The sequence below is a fragment of the Clarias gariepinus genome, chromosome 13 (genome assembly GCF_024256425.1).
Source record: "Clarias gariepinus isolate MV-2021 ecotype Netherlands chromosome 13, CGAR_prim_01v2, whole genome shotgun sequence".
In the NCBI taxonomy this organism is placed as follows: domain Eukaryota; kingdom Metazoa; phylum Chordata; class Actinopteri; order Siluriformes; family Clariidae; genus Clarias; species Clarias gariepinus.
Genome location: NC_071112.1, coordinates 24,213,956 through 24,227,029, shown reverse-complemented (window position 1 = coordinate 24,227,029; position 13,074 = coordinate 24,213,956).

Genomic DNA, 13,074 nt, shown 5'->3' with positions numbered 1-13,074 from the left:
TCAAGGGCCCAACAGTGGCAACTTGGTGGTTGTGAGGTTTGAACCTGGGATCTTCCGAACCGTAGTCCAATGCCTTAACCACTGGGCTACCCTTGCCCCCCTCGCTAAAAACTAACTGAAGGTAACTAGGTTCATTGAGACTGGTACTGCTCTAAACCAAAAGGTACTAGTTTTGAGAAAAAACAATCTTGCAAAATAATTTACAGGAACAGATTTATAAAATCATTAGTGAGAAATGCTTAACTCTCATTGCCCATGCCTATGCATTGCCGATGCCTATCCTCATTTAAAGACGGAATAGGCAGGGCAATAGGTATTCTATAAAAAATATTTGTTCGAGATAAAAATTAAGCTTTAACACTTTTATAAATGGAATATACATGATACCAAAGATACGCATCATACAGAAAGTGTAGTTGAGACTGAAAGTTAATATACACCTACTGTAGGCTAAACATATTTTTCAAAAAAATTTTAAAACTCCTTTCACAACATTTTGAGTGACCATAAGTTTCTTTTAGCAGATCAATTGGGGTATCTACTTATGGTACTTCAGATCTAAGGTAATATTATGGCAATTGATTAGAGATAGACTTTCTACAGCTTCAATTCATCCAATCAGAATTCGAGTGCATAAATAAGCTAATATTAGATTCCACTTGTGAAAATTGAGTTTGAATGTCTTTAGCCTAGGTGCATTAGAAATTTTAACAACTGAAAAGGTGTTTTGTAATAATCCTAATAAAAGCAAGTGTTTATTCTAGCAGAATAAATAAGTAATATAAAATAAAAATATAAATCTGTTAATATGAACATGAATCTGAAAGATGCTTATTTATTTTCCATCTCTCCTTCCAAACACACACACACACACATAAACTGTTCACATACAGATGGGAGCCTCTAAATGTGAGGCTTGTTTTCACACCAGCTAATTCAGAACAGGCAACATGTTGTATCCCTTCACTCCTTCCTCCTTACTGGACACTCCAGAGTCTTTGGGGGAAGGGAGTATATGGGTGAAGATACAGTTCATATTGAAAGTCACCTTCCAAGTACCCATGTTCATATACACGACTTCACCTGAAAGATGCTCTTTCTCCTATACTGTATACCCCTTCCACCTAGGCCCCAGACCAACTCAGTTTTCACGCTGCCCAAAAATACGCAAGTTCCACCACACTCGTTTTTTAAATGCAGTATATTTTTAAACCACCTATTAAACACTAATATTAGGTTTTTTAAAAAAATTAAACACGATACCGTACATTTTGCTATGCAAACAAAACAGTGAGTGTGCCTTAAATTAACCTCCTAAATTGTGATAGATCTCTCACCCTCAAAACCATTTATCTCTGACATTCACCATTCCCCGAGAAGGATCTCCTCCTTCCTCCCCCTCTTCCCATTCCTCACACGCGAACCACTAATGTAACTCTTAGTGTCTGCATCTGGCTTCTTCAGCCTGGGTCTTATTTCAGCACTATTACACAAATCCAGTACCCATCACACTTTATCCTCTAATGCACACACAGGACTACAGAACAAAAATACAACAACAAAAAAAAGAAATGAAAATCCGTCTCCAAGTGGTGAAAAAACAACAGCAAAAATAATACAGTTGTTCCTGACCAGGAGACAAATTTAACCGAATAGGAAAAACGAATCGCAGACTGGTTTCTGTACTAAAACACTAATTATGGAGGAAGTCGGACACTGGCGCTTCTAAACATTTCCTTCTGACATCGGCTCTGGACTGTAGCCATGGGTGGGCATACAAATTAATCTCTTAATTAACCCATTACTAATCACACACCTCATTTTGTCTTTACATTTGGACATGTTGTTAACAAGAATCTGTTGTTTACAACTGTAATTTGAAGGTCACAATGGCAGCTATTAGGAACGAGGGGCTTGCCAAGCATGCACAAAGGGGTTCCTGTTTATAAGCCAAGGCAAGATTCAAGAACATTGAAGGCATCTTGGCAAAGCTTGGGATAAATAAAGAGTAAGGTAAACACACTCCGGTGAACACAAACAAATGTTTTTAAAATGTTTGATTGGTTGTTATTGTAACGTAATTTTATGTGCAGATGTACAGTAAAATATAAGTAAATTTATGAAATATTGAACCAACTTATATTGAACTGCTGGCTTTAGTTTTGAAACTTGCTATGCTGTCTCTAGGACTTGCTCCAAATAAAGATTAATAAGAAAAAAAATGCATAAAAGTGAGTATTACAATGTAAGTCAATTAAATATAATTATCGATTAGGACTAGGCAGAACGGTGGTGGTCACCTTGCACCACCAGGGTCTGGATTCGATTCCCATCTCAGGGTCTGTGTGCATGGAGTTTGCAGGTTCTCCCCCGTGCTTGGTGGATTTCCTCTGGGTACTCCGGTTTCCTCCCACAGTCCAAAGACATGCTGATTAGGCTGACTGGTATTCCCAAATTGCCTTTAGTGTGTGTGTGTGTACACTTTATGTGTGCCCCTCAACAGATTCCCACCCCGCCCAGGCTGTACCCTGCCTTGTGTCCTAGGTCTCCAGGTTCCAGCCCCTTCCCCCCACCCCCCTCTAAACAGGATAAAGTGATATAGACAATGAGTGAGATGAGACTAGCATATGTTTCAAAAAATAACTATGTCAGTATAACTTGACTGGGCAGTCCTAATTTAAATATATTAACTATAATACATTATACTATATAAGCTATAATACAGTATATAATACTATATAAACTATTTATTCTTAAAATTGTTTCATGAGGATTTCTCATTTAACCCTATTTCTTTTATTTCTTTGAAATCCTTGAAGAACTGTGTCCTGACCGAACATCACAGAAGGCTTACCATATTCTTCCAATAATCATTACAATTTCAGTGTCCCCACATCCTATGAAAATTTCCTTTTTATGATTGGTTAGGTGAAAATGTTCTGTACATTCAGCAGAAAACAATACCGTGACATTTCTTAAAATGACCATAAATAAATTAAACACTAATGTCTACACAGGAACTGCAAACCACGACCACATGTTACTCATAACGTTTGTTTTAGAAATACGTCTATAGGCTTATATGTAAATAATGTGCAATGTTTAAATGTATGAGCACTATTAATAAACACTTCCTTATGTAAAGCCTTATGTAACATTTTAAAGTTTAAGGAATAAACTAGTTACCAATTTGTGTACAGACACATTTTCACTCGTCTTGGGTATCAATTTTATAGCTTCGAATATTGAGTTAGACTGTTTAAACATAAGACTGTGGACTGATAAAATATGGCCTGACCAGTAAAACACACCATGTGATACATTTTGTATATGACTATGGAGTATTAGATTGTGTAGTGCCTAACAGCAAGCACTTCACCTACAGTATACCAGCTTGCACTGCTAACATTCATGGTAATGATAGCATTCTTGTAAAGGTCATAGGAGCCCTACTGTAGATGATAAACCTTTGTGAATTTGAAAAAGTCAGTCAAGCCATTCTGGAAAATTATAATCATTTTGTGCAACTCAGTAAAAGTGAGAACGAATTGGAATATTTAGTCATTGCCAATGACTTTTCGCTTTCTGATTCATTTTTGGACAGGTTATCCTCAACAGAGCCAATCTGCACCACTACATTTTTAATGCGGGACACATGCTTGAAAAGTTGGAAAAACATACTAACTCAGTAACCCGTAAGAGAATTCAGTGGCACTGGACAGTACCATACAATCTTTAATAAGTAAATATTAGATTTGACAGTTGCAGAACTTCCACTTGCACAATCCAGTTTATTTACACCAATTATTCTTTCCCATTTCTATTGGCTTAAAAATTATAATCAAGGTATTAGAAGGCCAGTATCCTTATATTAAAGGCAAACAAGCAATAAATTGAAAACCCCTAATGTTTCTCATCTTGAGTATCATACCTCATAATACTGTAATTAGTACTAAAGAGGTACTTAAAAGCAAAATGCTTTAAAAAAGCTCTGAAAAAGTAAAAAAGATGTTTAAATATTTATGGATTATAAATAATAGCAGACCAGGGATAAAGGGCAAATAAAGGCACTTTTAATGAATAGAAGGTTTTAGATATGCTACTGTACATGATTTAAACAGCCTGCTGATGTTAGCCAGCAGTTTCAGCTGCAATCAGAAGGGCTCAGGAGGTTGGCACTGTGTTATTTTGGTTTTCAGCCTGGCCTAGAAGAGGCATTTTCACTCACTGACTAACTGACTGCGCCAGGTTATTATCTTGTCTTGAAGGCAAAGTTGCAACTTGTCTGAAAAATTCGCTGCCTACAACTGGCAATAATCCTCAAAGACACCCCCTCGACTAGAAAGTTCCACTTGTAAACTTGGGGTAATCTTCCCAATGATCGGTTCCTTCCCAGTTTTACGAGGGCTGTCAAATCAACATGGCTGCACACTCTGTGAACAGGGCATCTATTCTGACTACACTCATTCCTGCTCTGAGGAGGCAACCACCAACGTCTGTTGTTTTTGCTCTACTGCAATTACAGCCCAAAATGATACATAGATGTTGAAAACGTAGTACAGTAGACAGACAGATAGATTTAGTCATTTAAAAAAACTGCATAACTGGAAAATGCAGTTAGAGCAGCTTTTTATGAGACTTACAGTACAGTATGTGCTCTGACACAGTGGAGGCATTCATGTTTTTGTTCCACTTGGATGAACAATTACATGATTATAACTTGCAAATTACCTCTTACAAAGCATCCCAAGTGGAAAATTGCATTAAAATATAAAATAATCATAAATGCAGCATTAAAACCAAAGTGCAGGACATGAATACACTAGGTGGCATTATGCACTTAAAACACAGAGCAGCAATCCATCGATAAACTATGAAAAGTAGCAATGAACTCCAATAGTGTCATGCTGCAGTATCACTTATGATACTGATGGCACGCTTCACTTTCAGCCAGTGGTAAGTTACCAGTTAAAATGTATTTTTATTTTTAACAAATTATGTTGAGAAGGATTCTAAATTGTGTTATTGTGATATTTTATTGCATTTGTTTAAAATCTAATCTAATAGTCACAAGTAAATAAATCTTTTCCTCTGTTACAGTATGTAACATCAGCTTGTGTTATGACACCTCCGTGCTAGGAAAGAGCCCCCTCCCATGAGTACTAACTGACTTTTTGCTGCATCAACATTTTTTCTGCATTATTACTTCCTGACTATGCCTTATACTGTATGTGCTGTTTCTTTTTCTTAAAGAGAAACATGTCCAAGGCAAAAATATGTACATGCTCCATTATTAACCAAATCAATTTGTACAAAAAAAAATCCCTGTTTATGTGAACTACAGTAAGTCTCCTGGGATAGGCTCCAGGCCTCCTCCGACCCTGTGGTATAGTATAGATAAGTGATACAGAAGATGAATGAATTAATGTACTTATCCATATCATTTTCTCTACTCAAGCATTTCAGTTTCCCTTCTGTTTAAACTCACAGTCACATAATGATGGATGGATCACCTACGTTGTAACTTTATTACATGGTCAAAAAGAAAAAAGAAAACTAAATGCCGAAGCCAGAGACATTTTATTACAGACACACACTAAAACAAACAGCAAGAAAAGTCTAGGTATAAGCAGAATTTTTATGATAATTTAATGATTTTCTTTGAATCAATTTCTATTGAAAGTTAACAAGTATAAGATATTTCTCATTCGACACTTTCATAGTTGGTGGGGTCTTATCTATAGCCTATGGATGACAGAAAGTGCTCGATGAAATTAAGAAATTTTTATTTTTTACACTGCTCTAGCCATCTACTGTACTTATTCACCAGAACCTTTTATGTAATGATCAGAAAAAAAATTGATCATCTACAAGAATTGAATTAATCACTACAAGAAAATAATATAAACTTCAGTCAGAACACCAGCCCGTCCACACCATCCTTGTAAAACGTCAATGAAGTCCCTAAAAAGTGTTAATTACATTGTTAACTGTTAAGTACCGTCGTTACCATGTTCTTATTAAGTTCATCCTGCGTCTCCCTTTAACATGTCCAACAAAAAGCATGGCAGCTCCACTTCAAGTTGCTTTATGAAGACATTACGAAGATGGTTTAAGCACAGGAGGAATTGCAGTTTCATTGGTGTGCACATCGCACCTGAATAAACCAAAGAGCACAGCAGCATCTCTGTTTCCTGCTGAGACTGTGAGGGCAAAGCTATTTTTTAATCTTGAGTACACTGCAAAAAAATGGGTTAAAACAGTTCAAATAGAAACAAATGTATGTAATGTATTTTTTAATTATCAATGTATTATATATTATGTTTTGAAAAATAAATGCTTCAAAGTAGATAAATTATCTGCTGATAATTTAAAAGTTCCTGGAATGGCAAAGTGACAAAGATATTTTGTTTTGTTATGTTATGTACAGTATTTTCATCCGTAACTAAAAATAAGTCATCCTCCACATTTAATATAAATTCGAATTCCTCCACAATAATGTGAGAAATTGATAGTCTTACAGGAAACGATTACTACTAAGTTATTGCTGCTAAAAGTGTATCCAGTGTAAGCTACTGAAAGATTGACATAGTGCCAATCAGTGTTTTTTATTTATTTATTACCATTTATTATTAAAATTTTTGTTAAATACAGTAAATTTAAGAAAAGGTGAGAAACATTACAGTATATGTTTTTGTTCGTATGAGGTTGTATTTGCCCTAATCCCAAGTTCTGCTATGGTGGTAAATTCACCTGTCAGGGTGACATCTTGACATCTTGAATAATTCGTTCCAAAAGCATGCTTGTATATCAAAGCATTTGTATGTCGAAACACTTATATATCAAAGCAAATTTATAGAAAGAAATTACGTATAAGAAATACAGTGGATCCTTGGATTGCGAGTAACTTGGTCTGTAGGCATTTTGCAAGACAAGCAAAACATTTTTATAATTAGCCCTATTGCCAGGGTACCTCATGTGACTTAATTGCAGGGGTTATCTGTGATCTTAATGTAATTTAGTCTGTAATTTGTAAAGTAAAAGCTCCTCCACAAATAACCTACAGTACAGTACTATATTTCGTCAAACCATGAGGTCCTTTGATAATATCAGTCTTGTTTGAATCAGCATGTCAGTGATTTGTCCTGGATTTGATGGTGTTGTTTATCATATTCAAGTTTTTTGCTTTCTGTACACCTTTTTATCCATCTTCCGGAAGATAAGTTAGTAAAATTTCAGGCTTCATATACAAATGTGCCACACAAAGTTTAGATGTGGGGGTAATTTCTAAATCACACGAAGTCCCCAGTGCGAAGAGAACATTTAAATGAAACTTGCCTTTTCTGTGTACTCACGATAAACGTTCGTGTTGTTTGGCTCTGTTAAGTGACACGTATAGCCAAGCTGAACTTGTGGGAAATAGCATTATATTTGTCCAGAAAAACTAAGTCTGGCACCAAACTGCTCAAAGCATCCCTTCCACTCAACATTTTAATTTCATTTATGGAGCACTTTCAGCTTCAGGCAAAATACAGAACGGCTGGCTAAATTTCATTGAATTCTGTCCAGCCAGTTTTGCATGATGCTGTGGGCAGACATACAGATATACAGACATACAGTACAGATATAAAGACAGAAATGTTTCTGAGACTGGTTTCGGGTCCTCCATAATACAAATGCAAATAAACAAAGAAATGATTGGTTACCTGTTTTGGTATTAGCCTAATACCAATTTTTTTACAGTACATAGACATTTTCCGGTCTTGCAAATGCGTGACCTGAATTATCTCAGCTTTACACATGACACATTGTGAAGTTCACCAGATGAAACCTATAAGAGGAAACTGTTTCAAGGGCTATTTTATCCTTAGAGTCACACAGCCCAAAAGACCTTGGTTGGAGCAGGCCCTAAATTTATCAATCTCTCTCACTCATTGTCTATAGTGCTTTATCCTGCATACATACATGGTTGCAGGGGGCCTGGGGCCTATCCCAGGATGCTTACTGTAGGGCATGAGGCAGGGTACACCCAGGACTGGGTGCCAATCCATCACAGGGCACACACACATACACATACTGACAGACTCATTCACACACTACTGGCAATTTGGTAACAACAGTTAGACAAATCTGCATGTCTTTGGACTGTGGGAGAAATCAAAGTACCCAGAGGAAACCAACCAAGCACGGGGAGAGCATGCAAACTCCATGCGCACAAAGGCAGGAATCTAACACAGACCCTGGAGCTGCAAGACAACAGCTAACCACTAAGCCACCGTTCCGACTAGGCCTCAAATCATAGATTCAAATTACATAACTATTTTATATTTCCCATAGGAACACTTTGAAACATAGATGTTTGAACAGATTCAGTCCAATGTATTCTACCACTGCTACTGTAAATGTATTGTTTCAAAGTAATAAATCAATCACCAGACATAAGTTATTTTATTGTTGTACTATAACCCCAAACTGCTAGGAGTGAAAACCACCTGTAATTTATTCTTGCCGAAATCTTCCTTATTATGGATGAAGTATGAAACCATATATGCAATAATAATTCTTTCATGCCTTTTCATGTCTTTTTTTGCTTGGAACTTCCCAAGTTCTTAACAGCGTTGGTTCCAAATGACAAGAAACACTGGAAAGTTCTGGGTTTTTATAGAAACAGCTTCTTATTCTCTATTTACCTTTCCTAACTGGATGGTTAAAATTGCTTGAGTTAAAGTTTGGGAGTTGGGTAATGCACTTTATCCAGTTTATGAGGAAATAAAAACGGGGTTCGGTTCTTGAGTTGTTTGAAAGTGTCTCCTGGATTGCTAGGTCACAGTGCTCTAATTTAAAATAATTCCAAGAGCCATTTACAGTAAAAAAAAATAAATAAATAAATAAAAAATCAGCCAAATTTCTTCTTCAATTTGGGACATATATCTGCTTGGGGAAGACACCTACAGTAGGCATTCTGACCAGCAACAAAACTAGCAGTGGCAAGTGGTCTTGCCAGCTAATTCGGTGCTATAAGCAGAAGTCTGAGAAAAGGAAAATAAGACAAATTACCCCCTACAATTATAAAATGTGATTCTAAAATGTGATGTGGAATTAATGAGATTCCATTTATTTTGCTAATGAATGTGGACCTTAACACTGATGTTTAGATTTTCCAAATGAAAATATGTTTTTGATTTATTAAAATAAAGAGTCTTGTAACAGGCCGAAACCCAATAGGTTGTAATGTGATAATAATAGGTCTAAAAGCCTTCATCTGCCACATTATTTCAAAGCATTGGCAGATGACAAATTAAAGTGAATAAGTGTTTTGGTATAATGAGCAACCTGACCAGGATCAGTGCAGCTTGGCATAGATTACAAGCCTTTGGAACAGTACTTTATAAATACAATTATTCTAAATATGTTCCATAAATTGGTGTTTTGATGACAGTAATCAAGAGTCCTTTAAACAGATCCAAATGAATCTTACTATACAATAAGACTGTATCTGTTTAAATGTGATTTTACATATTCTTTAGATCATCCAATAGGCCTCCACTGTCATCCTGGAAGAGCCCATTCCCATCAGGATAAAAAATATTTTATCACAAGGCGACAAGTGAACCCAAACTATGCCAAGAAAATGTCTCTCCTAAAAAACCAGCACTATCTTTTCCGTTTATTTGAGGTCCATACATTATTCAGATCTCCGAGCCCTAACTTTATCTCCTATTTCTTTCTCACACAATAAATCTAAGGGGGGTAACATTTATCTAAACTTTTAAATCTAGGTTTCAGATTTAAAACAAAAGAAGGCACACATTGATGGTCCAACTTCACTTTCAGGTTCATAATTCTTTTTTGGACAAGGCAGCGCTCCTCTCAATAGCATCTGGTAGCAGTTTCTGCCTGTTACTACATGAGGTCACTCAGCAGATGCTGCAAGATCGAGCACTTGGGAGAAATCCAATTTGTTGTCAATGTTGTAGCATCGGTCTTGTGAATTTCCTACACATTTAATCTGATTTCAATATCAGCTCCAGATACAATAATAACTCATGTTTAATGGAGACCTACCATATTGGCCTAAAGCTTCTAAGGGTCAGCCAAGTACTTTGTCCTTTAACAGGTCTATGATATTGTCATCTAAGGCAACCTTTTCTGTGCTAAAATATCCTGGTACTTAACAAAATCCCTGATACCATAAAACTTCAAAAGAGTTCCTGGACCAGCTACAAAACTGCCCCAGTAATCATCAATCTGATCCATTCCCATGTTCTACAGCGAGTATTTTTCTCTCATGAAATTTCTAACAATGCACATGATGAAGAAAAATATTTTTAAAATACTTTTAATCTGAATACAACACTGAACAATGATTTAAAGTGTGGTTTCAATCTAAGGAAGTGCCTTTCAAATAGCTTGTTGATGTAAGAATTTTGAAACTTACCAACTTAAATAAAAAAAAAACATTTTCTTAATAAATAGTTTATTTGAATATCAGTTTGAATTGATTGATTGATTGATTGATTCATTGATTCATTCATTCATTCATTCACCCATTCATTCATTCATTCATTCAGTCCATCTTGGGCCACTATGAATATACACATTCACACCTACACACAATTTAGTGTAGCCCTGAGGTTTTCATCCCTATTGCATCCATTGTACTTGCATCCAAGTCAAATGCACAATACAAACATATTTTAATTATGTTTAGAAACAATTCCTCCCAACACATTTAATTATTCCATGGACCACAATCAAGTACAGATGCAGTTTGTAGACAATATGAGGTAACCAGACAGCTCTGGAGAAACACACATAATTATGGCGAGAACATGCAAACACCTGCATAGACGCTAATCTAAGCTCAGGCTCAATTCAGGGACCTTGAATCACTGAAGTAGCAAAGATACCTCCTGCACCACAGTCGCTTTTGATCTATATCAGTTTAAATCAATTATTGATTTATATTAGAATACATATTCATAAGTAAGAAAACTTCAGGTAGCCCAGTCTGGCTAATGAAACAACAGGTCACAGTGGGGCACTGGGGGAAAGGCATACACGCAATCTGCACATGAGCATGTACAGTATGTTTACCTTTTAGATTACACACCTTCATACAAATTTAGCATTGCAAGAGCAGGAGACAGGGTGTCTAGTGCAATTCTCCGAGCTGAAAACATGCAGCAGAGGGGGTAGCCATTAAAGCAGCCTTGCACTTTGGCTGACTCCCGAGAAATAAAGGTCCCTTTTCCCTTCCTTCCCATTCTCCTCTTCAATCTCTTCCCTCTAATTCCTTCTTTTCCTCACTTCCATGCTGCTAGGGGGTAAGATATATGGTCCTGAACAGCACGCCACCTCCAGTAAGCCACATTGCCAGTAAAAATAAATAGCCCTGGTCTCCTGTAACACACAACTGCTGCACTGCATCACAGAGGATCTGTGGGCTGCCAAAAGCAACACTCAGCTTTGTTGAGCCTTTTTTATACTTCCTCCAAAAGAATGCCTAGTTCAAAAAAAAAAAAAAAGTTTTAGAAAGCAAATGCAACATGCCAAGCTAACAGGAAGATTCATGTGCAGTAAGAGAAGAATACAGCTCAATCCACTGACTCCATTTCACTGTTGCCTTTTAACAATCTTTAGCACACTGAATGTACAGCTTTAGACCTTGTAGCTGTCTAGTGATGGGTCATCAATCTTTAGTGCACTGCACTTTACACAATGATCACCCATATTAACACTAATCTTTGATGGAATTCATATATTAGATTCATACACATTCACATTTCATACAAACTTAGTTCTTTTGATTGTGTAAAGCTGCTTTGTGATGATGTAAATCGTTAAAAGTGCTATACAAATAAAATTGAATTTAATATATTATGAGGTTTTACACAAATGCCAGCTTTAGTGCACATTATTTAATGGAAAAAAAATCATGAAAATATTTCAGCCACTATTTGTCTCGGGATGTAAATAATATAGAGTAAAGTGATATGGAAATTGTGATGCAGCTATCTATGGATTTTATAACCCAGGCCCAACATCAATTATAATGCTCTTAGCCTGTTAATCAGTACCGGCACACAACACCTCATCATGTTCCTGGTCAAGCTCCCTGACTGCATCACTCTATGCATGGACAAAATGCATGCACTGCTAATCAGAGAAGCTACATGCTTTCAAGTTCTTGTTAGAGAAAGCTTTATTGTGGGAAAGCTAAGAATTTTCGAGTTGATTAGACAGCAGGGATTGTTTCCATTGACAGATAGTCTTGTAGTGTCTCCGAAGTCCCTGAGCTGTTGAGCTTTTAGGCTGTAATAGATGTTCAGGCTTTTTTGCTGTATATGAGAGAACAGGTGCATGTATCATGGGCCCTTGGAATTTGCACTGTCCCTGAATCAGGCCAAAAGTTAAAAACACCACCGTCCATAGGTCTAGCATCTTTGTACAGCTCACACACATCTGGCAAGAGGACCAAGAGACTAGCCTTCATTTTGCCACATCCCATCCCTTAATCCAAATGGAATGCGAAACTGTTCATCAGGATCATGATATATGAGTTTCAGGATGACTGTGACACTCATCCTGAAACCCAGAGGTTTTAAACTAAAACCGAGCCATTACACTGCCATCCTTTTCACCAGAATAGGTAAACTTAGAAGCAGAACTGTATATAAATATTAACACCTCTGCCTTGTTTTTAGCTGCATAAATGTGTCAAATTGTTAATATGTATACTGTATACTTATTATAGTTTTCATTAATATGTTTAAATCACTAAGGGTAGTTTATGCAATCTTGTGAAATTTTGTGGTTCTGTTTCCCAGAAAGCAGCTGTGAAAACACTTAAGCTGACCAACTCTAAGTCATATTTTACACATTCTTATCATCTCTTGAGACTAAGCTAACATCAACAGCAAAAAAATAATAATAATACATCAGCTACTTTTATAATCCATAATATTACAGCTTCCAACTTGGTATGGTCTCTTCTCCACAGGACATTTACACATCTGTGCATGTGAGCTTTTCCCTCTATAAAAAAAGACATTTATATTTCCATAAAGTTTT